The 18,129-nt window shown below is 47.9% G+C and overlaps 1 long non-coding RNA gene across 1 annotated transcript in view; it reads left to right on the forward strand.

The window, feature by feature from the left end:
* Positions 1-18,129, forward strand: part of LOC103016052 (uncharacterized) — a 162,110-nt gene that overhangs the window by 87,983 nt on the left and 55,998 nt on the right. The window contains exon 3 of the long non-coding RNA XR_452540.2: positions 7,554-7,843. This is a non-coding gene — a long non-coding RNA (uncharacterized LOC103016052). The remainder of the gene's footprint in view (positions 1-7,553; positions 7,844-18,129) is intronic.

The following is an 18,129-nucleotide window of genomic DNA, read 5'->3' on the forward strand; positions in this document are numbered from 1 at the left end:
TCATTTTGATCACAAGAGGCAGTAGCCTCTGTTCCAGAATTTCTCCCTGAGTAACCTCAGGCAAGTCTCTTAACCTCACTGACCCACAGTTTTTTGTCTCTAAAATGGGGGTGATAACAGTACCTACCTTTGGGGGATTGTCGTGAGAATTAGATAAGATGATGACGCCTTTTAAATACAAAGTGTCCCAAAAGCTTTAGTGCAATTTTAAGCTTTAATAACATCAGAAGCACACATGCTATAAACGTACCAAATGAATTATTTGAAAGTTGAAGCTTTTCCATTCTTTAAGTGTTTAGTTTTGTGAATTTATACATTTTTAATTTAAATTTTTGTTTCCGTCAGTATTCTCTGTGTTTAGCCAGAGGAGCTGGGAAGAAAAAAAGGAAATTTAAAGACTTATTTTAAAAAATTCACCAAAGTGAATAAATGCAAAAGAAACGTAGACCAACTTTCAAATGAGTTTTTTTGTATATTTATAGCATTTCTATCTCTGAAGCTATTAAAGCTTAAGACTATGCTAAGACTTAGTCAGTGCTGCAGAAAGAGATGCTCTTCTTTTATTATTTCTATCAGAGTCGTCACAATCACCATCATCATTCGGTCGAAGCAGTCGTAAAGGAAATCCTTCTTTGATATTAATTACTGGAGACCAAGCACCGGTGTTCTGTTTCTGCCGCTCCTTTCGTGCTGGTCTCGGGCCCCGAGGACTCCCATGCTGCTTCCTTCCACCTCCATCTTATAGAGCCTGTTTGCCATGCTGTTATAGGCCTGCATCCCTTGCTAAGATCTTTCTTCTCACCCCCTCACGAGCTCACCTACTGAGCTTTCATAAGACAAGGTGGACTCAGACTCGGGCAGGAAGCAGGGGGTGGGGGGCAGCGCTACAGAAGACTTGCACCCATGTTCCATCTTGAACGTAGATGTCAGTTCATCTCATCCGTATCCTTTCCCCAGATCCCACTCTGCCCTTGACCCTACCCATCACCGTCTCCATGTCAAGGACACGTCTCCTTGGACCGAGCACTCTCACCTCCTTCCTTATGGCCTCCACACCCCCACTCAGCCTCCACCCATCCTCTCCCACCTACTTACTTCCACCCCGCGCATTCTGGAACCTCCGCTCCGTCCATTACAGAGCCCCCCTCAATGCATTAACCTCTTCATGGGATCCTTAACCTTCATGATTCCCCTGATGGAATATTCGTCCCCTCAAAGACCTCCACTTGGCAGGAACCCTCTCAAGTCTCAGAATTTGATGTCCAACAGAATATTGGGGATAAAAGAGATATGAAGTTTAGGAGGAAATCTTCTGCTTGTAGCCTCTGAGTTTGTAGTGATCTCAGCTACATGAGATGGATGTGAAGTGAATGAGTTTGTTCTTGAATGCTGAATGCCAGGGGTCTCTGTGGGATCCAGGAGGTAGTTGGATAGATGGGTCTGAACCTTCAAGAAGATGTCTACGTGGGCATTAACCTGGACCCCCTCAACCTGGAGGTGCTGGAAGGGCTGGTCAGGGAGACCACACTGCATGAGTGGAGAAGGGAAGAGGCTGGAGCCCAGGAGAAATACAAGAGAAGCTTGTCTGACAATGATTCTGGAAGGACTATGTCTGGGTTCACAGATGCCAAAAGGGGATGGGGATTCAGTGAAGTGGCACAGAGTGGCCAATGCTGGAGAGATGTCAAGATGGATGAAGACTGATGGAGGTGGCTCCTAGGAGACCAGCAGTGACGCTGGAACAAGCAGTGTCGGTTGGAGTGGGAGGGGGAGAGGGGAGTAATGGCAGGACAGAGTGAGAAGGTAGGATGGTGACTCTAGCCAAGATGGGTCGCAGCAGGAAGCTGGGTGTTGGTTAGAGAGGGAGAGATTTTTAGAGTAGCCGATGCTGAAGCAAAGGATGGAGAGGTGTGGTAGTTTGTGGTGTTTTGAGCTCTGCCACCTTCTGAAGATCTGATGGAAGCTCTGAGAGACCCACCTTCCCTGCAAACTTGACCCCCACAGAGATTTTACATCCTGTGGTGCAGAGTTTACAGACTCTCTGAAGCCTACCCGGGACCCCAAGAGGAGCCGCCAGGGTCAGGGAAGAAAGAAGGTGCTGGGCTGGGGGGCTGCGGTGCCTATCTGGGGACCCTCAGGCCTTTCCTGGGAGCCCTTGCTTCCTTCTCTCTCTGATTCAAGGCCACACTTCCTCTCTTTCACTAGGACTGTCCCCATTTTACAGGTGGGAAAACAGGCACGAGGGCTGGAGTTACCCTGCTTAACTCTCTTCAGCAGAGGCAGGAGGCAACCCAGCGCTGCTGAGTCACGTGGTCTAATTAGCCTCTAATTGAGTTCCCTCGCCTTCCTCTCCTGCGTCACAGTGACATTAAATTACAGGATTCAAACATATAATTTCCTAAAGTTAAATGTGATTTATCTTAATAGGACTTTGTACCAGGTCACTTTATCATGCACAATGTCAGAGACCAGATCTATTATTCACAGGGACTATTACTGAATCAGAGAAGCTGGAGCTTGGAGCGACCTTGAGGGGTCAGCTTGTGTTCAACTTAGCTGCCCCCAGCCCTGGGCAGCCCCTCGCCCCATGCTGGCAGCCTGTGAGTGGCAGCTGGGTTCAAGTGTGAGCAGCGAAGGAGAGGCCCAACCTTCACAAACCTCTCATCCTGCTTGGGGTCTAGCTTAAAGCCTTGTTGCTTGAAGTCTTCTCAAGTAAAGAGACTACGTGTATAATGCCAGTTCCACGTCTGCGTGCCTGGGTTCTGGTCTGGCTAGTAACCAAGCTGGGCTGTTCACTAGATCAATGCGTCAGAGTCATAGTATCTCAGGGCAGGAAGATGGTGGGTATATCACATCATTCATTAATTCATCAGTTCATTCGTTCAGTCATTTCATAGTTTAGAAAGGCCAAACTTGCTGTACAGATGGAGAAACAAAAACCAAGAGAGAAGTGACTTGCCAAGGTCACACTTGCCCAAGGGTAGTAGCAGAGCTTCAATTCAAACCCAGGCCTCCCCAGTCCCTGGCCAGGTCGTCTTGTCCTACCTCCAGATGACGTGTGCTCTTTGAAGGTGGCGGTAGGGGGAGTAGACGGCTGATGTTTATCTCCGTGATGAATGGAATTCCGCTGGGCAACTTGATCTTCAGCCTTTGTGACTTTGGGAAGACAGAGGGTGATCAAAAGAATATATTTTTCTAATGAAACACACCTTTGGAAATCCAATATACCACTCTGTCAGCCTCCCGACTCAGGGGAGGACGGACGGGGAAGATCTGTTGTGAGCAAGCCTGCCGTTGACAAGTTGATCTAAATGTGTGCAAGCTGTTCAGTCTCTCCGAGCGCCAGCCAGACTCCAAATATGTGCTGAAGAAATCCAAATGCAGAGAGGTGGGGCTCGCACGGCAGTTCTGAGCTGCGGTTCTGGACCCAGGTCACTGGAGCTTGAACCCTGAAAGGCAGCTTGACCACTTACTATCTGTGTGACCAGCCAGGAAGATACTTGCTGTCTTGATTTCCTGTTTGGTAAAGCTGGGGTAGTAGTTGAACTTAGCTCATCAGGTTGTTTTGAGGATAAAGGAGAGAAGGGATGTAAAATGTGTAGCGTGGGGCTGGGTAGATAGACCGCGAACCCTCCACACTGCTGGCTTGTTTTGTATAACCCCAACCTGTAATGCTGGCTTTTATTAAACACACTGTTACCTTCTTTTCCCAAACCCAGAATGGACAGAGCACGGTCTTCCTGGGGCAGAATTTGGTAATCTCAGACACGTGCTCCTGAATTGAGTGGAGGAGTGGGTGTAACCCTCTGAGACCCTCAGTCTTTGCAAGACCCTTCCTCGTGGGCCCCAGGTTACAAGCTCATAAAACGAGGGAAGGAAGCCCCTTTAGTTTTCCTGTTCCTGGTGTGGGAGTGATATAGGTTCCTGTGTGTCAGGAGCAGTGCAGAAACCAGGAATGTTAAAGATGGCCTAGAACCAGGTGTTATGGTCTGAACTCGGCTGAGATAGATGCTTGTTTTCCATCTGGGACACCCGTGTGGACAGACTGCTGCTGGGATGTGGAGGGGATGTAGGGGCACCGGGGGCGGAGGGGCACACATGTGAGAGGGCAGTTTTGTGGATTCTGGTCAGGAGGGGCTTCAGGGAGGAGGTGACGTGTGAGCTCATCATTGAAGGATGAGGAAGAGGTTCTGAGTTTTTAATTCAATTTGACAAAGATGGGAAGTTCTCTGAATTACTGCACAGATGGAGACTTAGATGTGGGAAGGACCTTGGCTCCAGGAATGGGGAACTCATAGGTTTGGCAGAGAGAGAGAGAGAGAGAGACAGAGAGAGAGAGAGAGAGAGAGAGAGAGAGAGAGAGAGAGGGAGAGAGAGAGAGACAGAGAGAGAGACAGAGAGAGAGAGAGAGAGAGAGAGAGAGAGTGAGAGAGTGTGTGTGTGTGTGTGTGTGTGTGTGTGTGTGTGTGTGTGTGTGTGTGTGTGTGTGTGTGTGTGTGTGTAGCTTGGTTAATGCAGCAAGACGAGGAGGAAGCCCAGGCGCGGGTGGGGCTGGGAGAGAGGTGGCACTGAGCGTATGGCAGGCTTGGCATTTACTGCCTCAAATCAACAAGTCACTGCAGAAGAGGCAGCTAATCCATCAGGGGGCCTTCCAGAGGGTGTGATGCTTCAGCTGGAAGCTGAAGGCCTGGGGAATGGCTAAACCAGGCGGGGAGACTTGCAAGCACAGAATCCCAGGGCTTGCAGAGGATGGAGGGAGGACAGCTAGAGGGACAGACAGCCTTGTCCCCTTCAGCCCTGAGTTGAGGGTGAGAATGGAAGGGGGTGGTAGAGATAATGCACGGGCAGAAGTTGGGGCCAAATCACTCAGCACCTTACAAGCCCTGCATCCGCTAGGATCCAAGACAGGTCACAGGCAAGGGGTGGATGAGATCGGGGTTTCTTCGGCTCAAAACCCCCTCCCCAGCAGACTCGAGCTGCCTGGGCTCTCCCCTCTGCGCATCCCAGCAGACGATGCTGTTTGGTTGATTGGCCCTTGACTGTGCGATCTGTTTACCTGGGCACGGAGGATGCCAGTCATCACTTAGATTGTTAAATGCTCATAGAGACACCCCTGCCCCCCACCCCTGCGCCTTGCTGGGCCAAATGCAGATTTGTGGCTCGTTCTGTGGAATCCATTCTGCGCTACAAGAGTATGCTATTACGCAATGTTTATGGATGGCTAAGTCTAAAATATCCATTCTGGAGTCCACTGAAGGATGAAATTCCTTGTTACTTTCATAGATTCTCTTGTCTTATTTTTCTCCCTCTGTGGAGGAACATAAAGCATGCGTATTTTTAGCTTAAAGCCTGGTCATTTTTCTAATCATACCTGAGTGAGAAGGAAAAGCCTTTTAGGGGGAGATGGTTTGATGAAGACAGTCGCAGCCTGGAAGGAGTCCCCTAAAGCAACCCCCTTCCAACCAGGGTCTCTAATTTGTCATGTTTCAGCCACATCTGGACACTGAGCGCGGCAGCTCAGACTGTCTCAGCATTTGTCAGTGGCACTGACGCTCCTCAGGACTCAGGACGTAACTGTTAGGCAGAGGTTGCCACGCAGCCCGGCCTAGACGCCCACCCAGGAAGGAAACAGGACCGGGGCTGAAGACTGGAGTCCTTGTTCCCCTCTCTCTCTGGTCGGCATGTCAGTGCTCTTGGGGATTTTATAAAATGTCGCAACGCTCCCTAATTCTGGACTGAAATACTTTGAACCCCACTAGGTGCACCTCTGTCCCATGTCCGTCATGATTCCCCGCGGCCCAGCAGGTCCCGCCTTCTCCTTGTTTCTGCTAAATTAGCCTCTTCTGCTGGTCCCAGGTAGAATCATGCGCTCCCTGCCTCTGGCCTCCAGCACAGCACTTGCCATGCACTGTGGCATTCATGCCTTTTTACGCCCAGTGCTGCCATCCTTTATGTCTTACCAACATTTGGATCTTCTACGTACAGTTTCACCTGACACCAGAAAGACACATGCTGAAGGAATGAACACATGAGTGAACTGATGGAGAAGCACTTCCACCAACAGCCTAGAACCTGTTTCACTGTAAAGACTGTAGCTAACCCACGTGGAGCATCTCCCCTTGCCCATGTGTACACCACTGTGCCGTGTACACAGAATTTCACCTCCGGCGTCTCACTCAGCAGTGATATCATTAGCAGTGATGTCAGCGTACCCCACTCTGTGTGATGGAGTTTGAACTACATGCAGCAGGGCAGTGAGACAGACACAGACCTCGTCCTCTCGGAGCATAGAGTCTGGGTGGAGGCGGCCAATTGCACAGGGTATGGGGGTAGCAGAGTTCCAGGACAGGCAGAATGCAGGATGCTACGGGAGCTCAGGACAGAGTCTCTCACTCACACTGGTCGTTCCTGGAGGGATCCCCAGGGAAGGGCTTTTTATACAGAGACAGGAATTCCAGCCCAGAAGCGTGCAGGAGGGTTCCAAGCAGAGGGAGCGCATGCAGGAAGGGCTGGGGACCCAGCGTGACTCTGGAGGGTATCCGGGCTGGAGGCTGTGGGCTGCTTTGATCTGGGTGGTTACAGCAGACCTAGCTGTGTCTGCTTCACCTCTGGATGCCTCCCCTTCCCTTGGTCTGGTGCCGAAAGGCCAGAGGAAGCCCCTTTGCTCTCGGGGTGAGGGACCAGCCATGGGCAGTGCCCTGCATGCCTGCTCCTGGGGCTTCAGGGTGTGTCCTGGAGGGATGTTGTCCTCCTCAGTGAGTCAGCCCTGTTTTCTCATGTCGTCTCTCCTTCTCTGAACATTGTCCAGCCAGCAGCCCAGCCCACCTGTGAATTGCTAATCTCCCTGCAGCCCCCAAGGCCTCCCGGCATCACAGGGTACCCAGAAGGCAGGCACATGTGGCTGAACATCTCTAGCTATTGATACTGATTTCAGTCTGTCACTTAACCTCTGAGGCTTTCTTCTCCCTTAGAATGGGAATAATGCACCCACTTCCTTGGCTTGTTTTGAGGATTAAATACAAAAGCACATAGTAGGTGCTTTACGCCACCGCTGCTTTCCCTTCCTTTCCATTAACAGAATACCCAGAGCTCATGTACTGATCATTCAGCTCCAGCTAATCACGATGCCAGCACTTACAGAACGTCAGCACCTTGCCATGCACTTTGCCACATTGCACCCTCTGGCGATGTTGTAACGCCCACTTGTCAGATTTGGAAACAGGGGCTCAAAAAAGTAGAGTTACTTTCCTAGAGTCCCAAACTAGTAAGCTGGGAACCTGGCCCTGGCAGTGTGATCCCGGAGCCCTCGCTCCTCAACACCTCCCCAGACCTCGTCCCAGGCCCTCCTGAGCCGGCTTGGTGCAGAGGAGCTGGCGGGGCCCCGTTCCCCCCCGTGTCTCAAGGTGGAAGGACACCTTCCAGTCCTTCTTGAGAAGGATGCTGTTAGCAGCTAACCCTCGGCCGGGGAGAAGCACACAGTTGTAAATAACCATCGTAGGAGAACAGGAGGGCCGTTCTTGACCCCACATCCTGACAAGTCGTTCTCTCCCCAGGCTCCCCTTTAATTTGGAGGAACATAAGCAGGCTTGTCAGATGCAAGCCTGCGTGCCGGGATTCAGCCAACAGACACGGGCAGTTGTTGATTACATCAAACGCGTCCCCAGGCCCGTGAAGGAGGCGACCACGTGTGCTACCAGCATCACAGTTCCCTCCAGGGCGAGGCTCCAGAGCTTTTCCAGGGGAATCCTGAGGTGGTCTGGCTCAAAGCCCGGCTGGCCTGCCTGCTTCTTCCGAAGAGACGATGACGGCCAGGAGTGCAGACTTTAATGCCTACGGATGCCAGGTGGGTTCCTGCGTCACCTCACTTCATTATCCCATAATACCCACTAGGGAGGCTTTATAGATGAACAAGCTGAAGCTCTAGGGGACTAATGATGTCACTGTCAGTCACACAGATTGTACTGGAGTCTAGATTCAAACTTGGGTCTGTCTGGACTCGAATCTATGCTGGTCTGCCTGTTTCCCAGCTGGGCACCCTCTTGGGGATACATGGTGCACGCCGAGATTGAGGTAGGAGCCGCCGGCTAGGAGCAGAGGCTGCCAGAGGTGCTTTCAAAGCCCAGAGCAAGACACGAGCAGTGGTCAGGCGCGGGCGTCAGAGGCACGCTCTACCTCTCCATCTCACCGAAGCCTCACACCACCCTGTAAAGTGGGTGCTGTCATTGTGCCCATTTGACAGTGGAGGAAACTGAGGCCACTGTGGAGTGAGAAAGGCTGGTCAGTGAGGCAGGGGTGGCGGGGCTCAGGTGAGGGGTCAGCACTGGGAGGTCTCCTCCAGGGGTCCTGGCGGTGGCAGGGCAAATGAGGGAGGCGACTGCTGTCTGTGCTTTGGAACTGAGGTAGTGGAGCGGGGACTCATGAACGAGACTGGAGCCTGGGAGCAGAGCGCATGTCCCACAGGGGGGACAGTCAAGGTGAGGGTAGCGACAGCTTTATCTCTAGGGAGGCGGTTATCCCAAGACTCAGTCTGGGACACGGGGTGGGGCTGCCTTTGGAATGTGGCAGAAGCCTCGTTCTCAGGCGGAGGCCTGGGGTCTGCACCCCCCTGCAGGGAGTGAAGCCCACGTGCAGAGAGAGGACAAGTAGGGAAGTCAGCCCCAGGTGGGGGGGCCTGCCCTTCTTCCGTGCGCTGGGCTGAGCCTCTCGGTTGGGTCCATCAGCCCCTGAGTGGGGCGGTGGAGAGGGGTGGGCAGGGCGGCAGCCGGCAGACAGGATGCCCCCGTCCTCCGGCTCTCTGCTGAGTGTTCCGTTTCTCCCGTCTCCTGCGAAGCACGTGACTGCTGGCTTCTTCAGGAGGGTGGGCCTCACTTCGTGGCTGGGCGCCGCATGGACTGAGGCACCATTCGTGCTTCCAGAAAAATGCCGGTTGGGGGACAGGGGAGGGGAGGGAAGGAGGAAGATGAGCCAGCCCTTCCCACCGCCTGGCTGAGCACTGCTCAGGTCTCCCGTGGTGAAGAAGAAAGGCTCAGGCTGCCTTTTCACAAAGCGCTCTGGATTTTCCCAGCACATTACAGAATGCCCCAGGGTCTCTCCTCTGGAAGAGAAATGCACAAGACATCAGAGGATGGGGGTTAAGTGGGAAGGAGGGAAGCAAAGACGGAGAATCAGAGAGCAGCAGCCATCCCTGGGCAGAGCCCCTGCTGGCCATGCCCACGCGTAGCTGTCTCCGCACTCAGGGTTCCACATAGAGTCCATTGCTGAGCCTTGCGAGACATAGCCTCTCTATCCTTTTGGCTAGAAATAATTGCTCTGCACCAGGCCCTGCCATGGTGAGGAAGGGGACTAGCGTTAGGTAAGCTGGGTCTGCATGGGGGCTCCGTGGAAGAGGAGGCATTGAGCCTGGTCTGCATTTCCTTTGTAAAAGGGTTTTTCCTCCCGTGTAGGGCATGCCCTCTTGTCTGGTTCTGGCTCCCATCTATCACAACCCTAGGATCTTCCCTCCTCTGGCCGCCCTTCTTCTTCTTGCATCTTGAATCTCAATCTCTCTCTCTCCCTCTCTCTCCAAATCACTCTGACCACAACCTACAAAAGTACTCAACTCCAACCCACGTTCAACAACAGATAGCACCTTCGCAACCTCCCAGCCTTGCATCCACCTACCTCCCTTTGAGACTCCTCTCCTTGCCTCATTCACTTCCCAGTCATCTTAAAAGAACTATCTGCATTTATTTGCCCCATCGTATTCTATTCTTGTGTCACTATCACTTTTACCACCCAACTCTATGGAAACGATTTTCTAAAAATACCAGGGGACCCCCTAAAGTGTCACATCCTAATGACTCACCACTTCTTATCCTACATTAGATGCTGTTGACTATGAGTTTCTGCTCCCAGCCCCTTTCTCCAGTGAATCTGGTGACCCGTCCCTCTTCTGGTCCTTCTACTTCTCTGCCCGTTCCCTTGGGTGTTGATGGTCTTCAAGTTTTCATCCTCATTCCTCTGGTCTCACTGTCTTTTGCTGGAACAACCTCTGGAAGCCTACGGGCTTCTTCCACCATCTACCTACACACCTATGACACCAAAATCTCTTTCTCCTCAGCTCCACTCGGAACTTCACATTGATGTGTGGCTGTAGGGGAGCCAGAGTGATGCTTCTGATGAGCCAGGATTGGGGACTGCCAGGGTGGGTGTCTCAGAAAGATAGACTAATATGGGAATTAAATGAGTTGTTGTGAATGTAGGCAAAACAATAGCCTTTTAATTCCATTTAGATAGGAAGCAGAATTCAATTAGAAACTCATAGCCACATAGTTTTATTTGCCCACTTTCTAGCCTGTGCCTTTGTCATAAATTAGTTGACTATACATGCATGGGTTTATTTTTGGGTTCTCTGTTCTGTTCCATTGATCTGTGTGTCAGTTTTCTATGCCAGTACCATACTGTTCTGATTTTAATAGCTTTGTAATATAATTTGAAATAAGAGAGAGGGATGCCTCCAGCTTTGTACTTTTTTCTCAACATTGCTTTGGCTTATTTGGGGTCTTTTGTGATGCCATATAAATTTTAAGATTGTTTATTTCTATGAAAAATGCCATTGGAATTTTAATGGGACTCTGTAGATTGCTTTGGGTCGTATGGACATTTTTTTTAAAAATTAATTTATTTTTTGGCTGCGTTGGGTCTTCGTTGCTGCACATGGGCTTTCTCTAGTTGCGGTGAGCAGGAGCTACTCTTCGTTGTGGTGTGAGGGCTTCTCATTGCAGTGGCTTCTCTTATTGTGGAGCACGGGCTCTAGGTGCACGGTCTTCAGTAGTTGTGGCGCGTGGGCTCAGTAGTTGTGGCTCGTGGGCTCTAGAGAGCAGGCTCAGTAGTTGTGGTGCACGGGCTTAGTGGCTCCGTGTCATGTGGGATCTTCTGAGACCAGGGCTCAAACACGTGTCCCCTGCATTAGCAGGCAGATTCTCAACCACTGCGCCACCAGGGAAGCCCTTATGTTTTATATCCTACAACTTTACTGAATTTGTTTACTAGTTCTAACACCTTTTGGTGGAGTATTTAGGGTTTTCTGTATATAATATCATGTCATCTGCAAATAGTGATAGTTTTACTTTTTTTCCAGTTTGGGTGACTTTTATTTCTTTTTCTTGCCCAATTTCTCTGGCTGGGACTTCCAATATTATATTGAATAAAAGTGGCAAGAGTGGGCATCCTTGTCTTGTTCCTGACCTTAGAAGAAAAGCTTTCATCTTTTTACCTTTGAGTATGATGTTAGCTGTAACCCAGGTTTAAAGAAAAGTTCTACTGTAGTAAAATACATATAACATAAAATTTACTGTCTTAACCATTTTTGAGTGTAAAGTTCAGTGGTATTAGTACATTCACATTGCTGTGCAACCATCACCACCATTCGTCTCCAGAAGTCTTTTCATCTTGCAAAACTGATACTTGTTAAATAACTACCCCTTTCCCCCTTTTCCCTAGCCCATGGTAACCACCATTGTACTTTCCGTGTCTGTGAATTTGATTACTCCAGGTAGCTCCTGTAAGTGGAATCATGCAGTTTTGTCTTTTTATGAATGGCTTACTTAGCATAATGCTCTCAAGTTTCATCCGTGTTGTAGCATGTGTCAGAATTTCCTTCTTTTTTAAGGTTGAATAATACTCCATGGTATATATAAGTATGCACCCAGGTTTTCTCTCTTTTTTTAACATCTTTGTTGGAGTATAATTGCTTTAAAATTATGTGTTAGTTTCTGCTGTATAACAAAGTGAATCAGCTATACATATACATATATCCCCATATCTCCTCTTGCATCTCTCTCCCACCCTCCCTATCCCACCCCTCTAGGTGGACACAAAGCACGGAGCTGATCCCCCTGTGCTATGCAGCTGCTTCCCACTAGCTATCTACTTTACATTTGGTAGTGTAGATATGTCCATGCCACTCTCTCACTTCGTCCCAGCTTACCCTTCCCCCTCCCCGTGTCCTCTGCACCCAGGTTTTAACTGATGAGCTTCAAGTTGGAAGTTGGTTTGAGGTCTTCTTTTGTGTCTAAATATGAGTCTTATAGCTTAAAGGAGTTTTATAGGAAAGAAGCATGAAGATTGAAAAGTAGATTCCCCCTCCCCCCAACTACACCCATCTTTATGGTCTTTATGTTCACTGAGTTTATTTTCAATCCTTTCTCCCTTAGAGTTCAGTAAAATCTTCTCCTTTAATTATGCTAAAGGAAACAAAGGAAAATATGGAAGCCCAGACTCAGGTCTTAGGTGGGAAGCAGGACACCGTGCCCCAGAGTGTGTTGCAGTGAGGTCAGTGGGTGGCAAACTGAGTTACCCACAAGGGAAATGGCAAAATGGGGTCAGAGCTTTAGGCCACTGGGTCCTGACATCCCACCCATCCACGGGGATGACTCTTGTAGTTTTGGCCAGTTCTTCCTTGTACATACAGAGTGTTGAAGACTGTACTGTGTTTTTACATTTTCTCAGCTTGTGGCATGCAGGTGGGCAGGAAGAACTCAAACCACACCTCACCTTGGGAATTCTTCCCCTCCTTGGGTCAGAGCCACGCCTTTGATATCTTGCTGTTTGGAAGAGAATGTGTTGTGTCCCAGTTTCTATTTTATGGTGCCTCTTTGTTCTTACACTGCTACTTTTCTACAAAGAAATATTGGTAGAAATGCTGGATGCAATAGGAAGCTTTGAAATGAGAAAAATGGAGATTCTGTAAGCCTACTTGGAAACCAAGATTCTGCCCAAAAGTTAAATTTGTTTTGAAAAAGCCTAAACTGATGATTCCCTGCTCCTGGTATAATCTCTCCTTCTATCTCCCCTTCTCTCTCCCTGTCCTCCTCCCTTTCTGTCTCATGTAGGCTCACGTAAGGGCCACATGGGGAAAATGACTCTTGACTCTTTTGTTCTTATCCATTGAAAACGTGGCCTGTGCCTGCTGGCTGTCTGGAAACCTTACAGGCTTGCCTTCTGTAGCCCCTGTGAGGGGCTGAATTACCATTTCTCACCCTGCCCTCAAAGAGAGTTTGTTACCAAAGCCCAAGGTACAAGGGAGGCCAAGGAAGCCAGCTCAGAGGCAAGCAGAGCCTTGAGGATTGCAGCAGGAGTATAGCTGGGTTGTTTTTTTTTTTCCTCTAAAGAAAGCTTTTAAAGGTTATCAAGTTACTCCCTTTCAGACAGAGAGCAGCAATACCAGAGACAATGGTTGTTGAAGGAAAGTTGACAAAGTTTAAAGTGGGTCAAGAGGTTGGAGAGAGGAAGCTATTCTCAGCATATTGAAAGGGCATAATCTGAATTTAGTGAGAAAAACAAGGTTCTTGGTTCAAATTCCAACCCCCTACAGGGTCTAGTGAACTTGAGTAAAGCATTTACTTTCTCTGGGCTTCAGCAGAAAGATGTTCCATTTGGTTTCATGAAAACCTGGATTTACTGTGGTACTGTCACTCTCTAGATGATGTTTAGCCATCTCTCTGTGTCCTTATCTCAAAGTGGAGATTATAATGTCCATTCATTTGGGGAGGCTTTTGCAAGGAAGACTCTTAGATCACTCAAGCTCGGTGAATGTCATTCGCAGATACTGCCCATGATTATAGGATGAAGATAAAGATAACTAAATGGCCCTTGCTGAAAATCCGACTGCCCTCCCAGTGCTCTTGCACAGTGCCATGGCCTTTTTTTTTTTTTCATATCTCCTTTCTTTACTTTCCAAAGAGTACATATATCCAATTATACTCAGCATAGCAAAAGCTAAGGATCAAATATTTGCTCCCTCTCAAATACCAACACAACAAAAATGTATGTTACACACCCAGACATTATTTTAGAGTTACTGACTTACTAAAAATTATTATCTTCTACTGTTTTAATTTTTCTTCTTACCAGTTTCTTCATTTTTTCCCCCGACAAAACTATTCATTCACTAAACTGTAAATTCCTGGACCCGTTTCATAGCCACCTACTTAGTCATCAACTTCTTCCTGTTAATAAGAGAATCATTGTAATAATATATCATCTGAGGTATATAAAAGTCACCAGACTAAATCTCTTAATCCTGGGCTGTTGAAGCGTTCATCAGTAATTGCTATTTTAGCTTATACACCAGCATTTTGGCCATGGCCATTTTTGAAAGGAGACATCTAACAAATCCGAGCTCCGTCTACATATGGCTCTACCTTTTGGCTCGGCTCCCTTCTTCCAGAGATGCACAGGGCTGCACCATTTGGAAACTGAATGAAACCCAGTCTGTTCGATTTCTTTGCGGGTGTGTTTATTTACCCAACACGTGTTGTTATATTTTCTCTCAGTGTGTGTCCTTCTCCCGCATTTCAAGGTAGGAGAGCCATGACAACTAATGAGAGCTCCTTTCTAGCTCGTGTGCCACTTAGAATGTTCAAGAGTGTGCTCGAATTTCAACCTCTCAACGCATCTGTGTAATGGCATGTCACCCTTAAAAACTGAGATATCAGCTTCCCTCTAAAAGGAATAGACACTGATTTTCAGCCTGAAAGCCACCACTCATCCTCCTAGGCGCCTCATTTATGTTGAGGACGTGATAAAACACCATGAGATGGAAAGACAGGAACTGCTTGTGGAACATGTCCACTCTGCTGGGATCCATGTTACAAATGAGGCAGATGCCTCGAAGTATGCCACGTTCTCATTGCGTTTAAGCACTGCTCCAGGATCTTGCATCACGTCACTGGGAGATGCATGGCTGGCGGCCCTATTTTTCTCAGAGGCTTCAGTATCACCTAAAGTGAATTAATGCTGCCAGGAAAGGCATTTTAAGAATTGACGCATTAGGAATAATTGTCTTCTGGATGCTCACCTCAGCTGATGGATTCATTCTGCTCTTTTATCCCCATTGCTATGGAAGCAGTCCCTCCCCCTCTTTTCATCATCAGTCATTATCACGGAAACTTCTCTCACCCACATGAAGCTCTAACTGCTCCCTAAATACACCAGGCGCCTCACCTGAATGGTAAAGCCCTACTTACCTTTCCAGGCCCAGTTCATCTCTAAACTCTTCCCAGATTCCCTTACACAGGGGTGCTTGCTCCCTCTGTCCTCTGGCATCCTCTGATACTTTCTTTATAACTGCAGCGGCACTCCCACCTTGAACGGCACTTAGCTGTGTGCATGTCTATCTCTTCTCTTGCACTGTGAGCTCGGGTGGCTGCGGGGAACACATTTTATTTATCTTTTATCAGCAGCACCTGCCGAATAGTGCCCAGGATATAGCTGACGCTTCTTAGAACTCTGAAGAAGAAGGAGAAGAAAGAAAAGAATGAAAGAAAGAGTGACTATTAGGAGATGCCAAAGCTGGTGTAGGTGGGAGGAGCCAGAAGGCGACTACGCTAAAAGACAGAGGGAGAAGGGACTTTCCTCCTTTATAGTGACACTCCCCTTTCACAAGGGAGTAGACGGAGGCCTGGGAAGAGGAGGCTTCTTGCCCAAAGGTACACGTGATGCAGAGCTGGAGCCATCACTCAGCAAGGCAGGGTAGCTTGCTTTCTACAGCATGACCCCTGAGGCATTGTCTTGAAGGAAGTGAGGGACAGGAAGTGGCTACTGAAGGACGTGCCGAAAATAAGTAAAGAATAAAGCAGACTAGATGTTTCCTCGCTTCATGTATCCAAGTCCTTCTGTGGGTGCTTCAGCCTAAATCCTAAGAACCTGTGTGCTTGGCTGGGACTGGAAAAGAAGGTGTGAGCCATGGAACCATGGAACGATGATGGTCATGGGGCTGACACTGCTGGTTGCCTTTCTAGATCCCATCTCCCGTCCCTGTGGCTCACGAGCCCTACTTTATACCCATGACCCTGTGCTTCAGGAGGCTCAGAGAGATTATCCACAGTGATTCAAGTCATGCATGGAAGTTCTACCCCCCTTGCTAAGGGTGGATACAGGCATGGACATGGGTCACAGTTCTGGTCAATGACATTGGAGGACCAGTCTTCCTCACTGTCAAAATGAGACCTTTGTAAGCTTGCCAGATATAGTAAAAAAACAAAAACAAAAACCAGACACCCAGTTAAATTTGAATTTCAGATAAAGGACATTTTTCAGTCTAAGTGTGTTCCGTGCGCTATTTGGGTGTCCCATGTAACATCTCTGAGGTATCCTGCTCCAAAATCCTCCAAGCTCTCAGAATGCCTACGAAACCCATGGGCTGGGAGAGTCACACACACATATTTAAACTTTCCAGGGCTCAGACACTTTGGATAAGGACAGATTCATATTCACAAAGCATGCTTGCTTAAGTCCTCCTTCCGACTGAAAGGGCCGTTCGGTCCTCAAGAACCGTAGTTTTCTGTTTGTTTGTTTTTCCTAACAGCATTCTCCTCTTTATCCAGCCTCCAATAAACTTGACCATGTTAATGGAGGTCATAGATTTTCTATTTTACCTGGAGATAGGGCTGTGGGCAACTTTTTAAAGCTATGTAGGAACATCTGTAGAACATCTAGGATGGCAAGTTGGTTTGAAGGGTGGTGAGTGGTGAGTCACGTCTTCACTGCCTTGCCTAGAAAATTCACTGCAGCTCCATTTTCTCATCTGTAAAACTATTCCTGATCTCACAGTGTTGTTGTAAGAATTAAAAAGAGGTGAAATGTAAGAATTAAAAAGAGGTGAAACGTGCAAATCGGTACAGCCACTTTGGAAGACAGTTTGGCAGTTTCTTACAAAACTACACATACTCTTATATGATCCAGTGATTACACTCCTTGATATTTATCCAAAGGAGTAAAGAAATTTTATCTACACAGAGCCCTGCACACGGATGTTTATAGCAGCTTTATTCATAATTGCCAAAACTTGGAAGCAACCAAGATGTCCTTCAGTAGGTATAGATAACTAATCTGTGGTAGATCCAGTCGATGGCATATTATCCAGTACTAAAAAGAAATGAGCTATTAAGCCATGAATAGGAATGGAGGAAACTTAAATGCATGTTATTAAATGAAAGAAGCAAATCTGAAAAGGCTACATACTGTATGATTTCAACTATATGACATTCTGGAAAAAGCAAAACTATGGAGACAGGAGGAAGATTGCCAGGGGCTGGGGAGGGAGATGAATAGGCGAAGTGCAGAGCAGTTTTAGGGCAGCGAAACTACTCTCTCTGATTCTACAATGATGAATATATGTCATTCAACATAGTATAAACCCATAGAATGTACAACACCAAGAGTAAACCCTGATGTGAATTATGGACTTTGGGTGATGATGACGTGTCAATGTAGGTTCATCAGTTGTAACAAATGTACCACTCTGGTGGGGATGTTGTTAATGGGGGGAGGCTAGGTGTGTATGGAGCCAGGGTATATGTGGAAATCTCTTGTACCTTCCTCTTAATTTTGCCATGAACTTAAAACTGCTTGAAAAACTAAAGTCTGGGTTATTTATTTATTTATTTTTAAAGAGGTGAAACAGAGCGTCGAGCACAAGGATAGGACAGAGTTATTGTTTTCTGAACGGTAATGCTCTTCCTGCTCATTCATGGGGGCAGTGGCTCTGATGTGCTATTCTAGACTTCTCTCTGCCACTTTTGCTTTGATGACCTCTCTGGGTTTCCATCAGGCTAACAGTAATAATGTTGTGAAGAAGGATTAACTGACTCTGAGCCAGGAGGCCTGGATTTCTGCCCAGCCTCCCACTGCTTCCAAGATAATAAAGATTGGGGAAACAAATGAAATCCAGGAAGCACAGCTATCGAAATGAAGTGAGTGATGATGATGATGATGATGATGATGGTAACAAACACTTGTACAGTTGTCATCAGTCCTGAAGCTTCTTGGGGGAGATTTATACTTGATACGGAGACATGAGACTATTTATTTCATTCGATCAACAGCCCTATTTGGAGCGACAGCATTATGTCAAATCCTGTGCTGGGTATAAGACATGCAGATATAAATAAGACTTAGTGCTTGACCTCAAGGAGTATCAGTCTAGTAGGGCAGAAGGCTGATAAACTCATAATGGCGATGCCATACATTACGAGCTAACCGGATGTCAGAAAGTGAGGTGTGAGGGCACAGATGAGAATCACGTAAATGAGGCTAGGTGGGAGGGGTTCAGGCAGGGGGTCTGTGGGCCTAGATCCCTACATGTGA

The sequence above is a fragment of the Balaenoptera acutorostrata genome, chromosome 19, assembly GCF_949987535.1.
Source record: "Balaenoptera acutorostrata chromosome 19, mBalAcu1.1, whole genome shotgun sequence".
NCBI lineage: Eukaryota > Metazoa > Chordata > Mammalia > Artiodactyla > Balaenopteridae > Balaenoptera > Balaenoptera acutorostrata.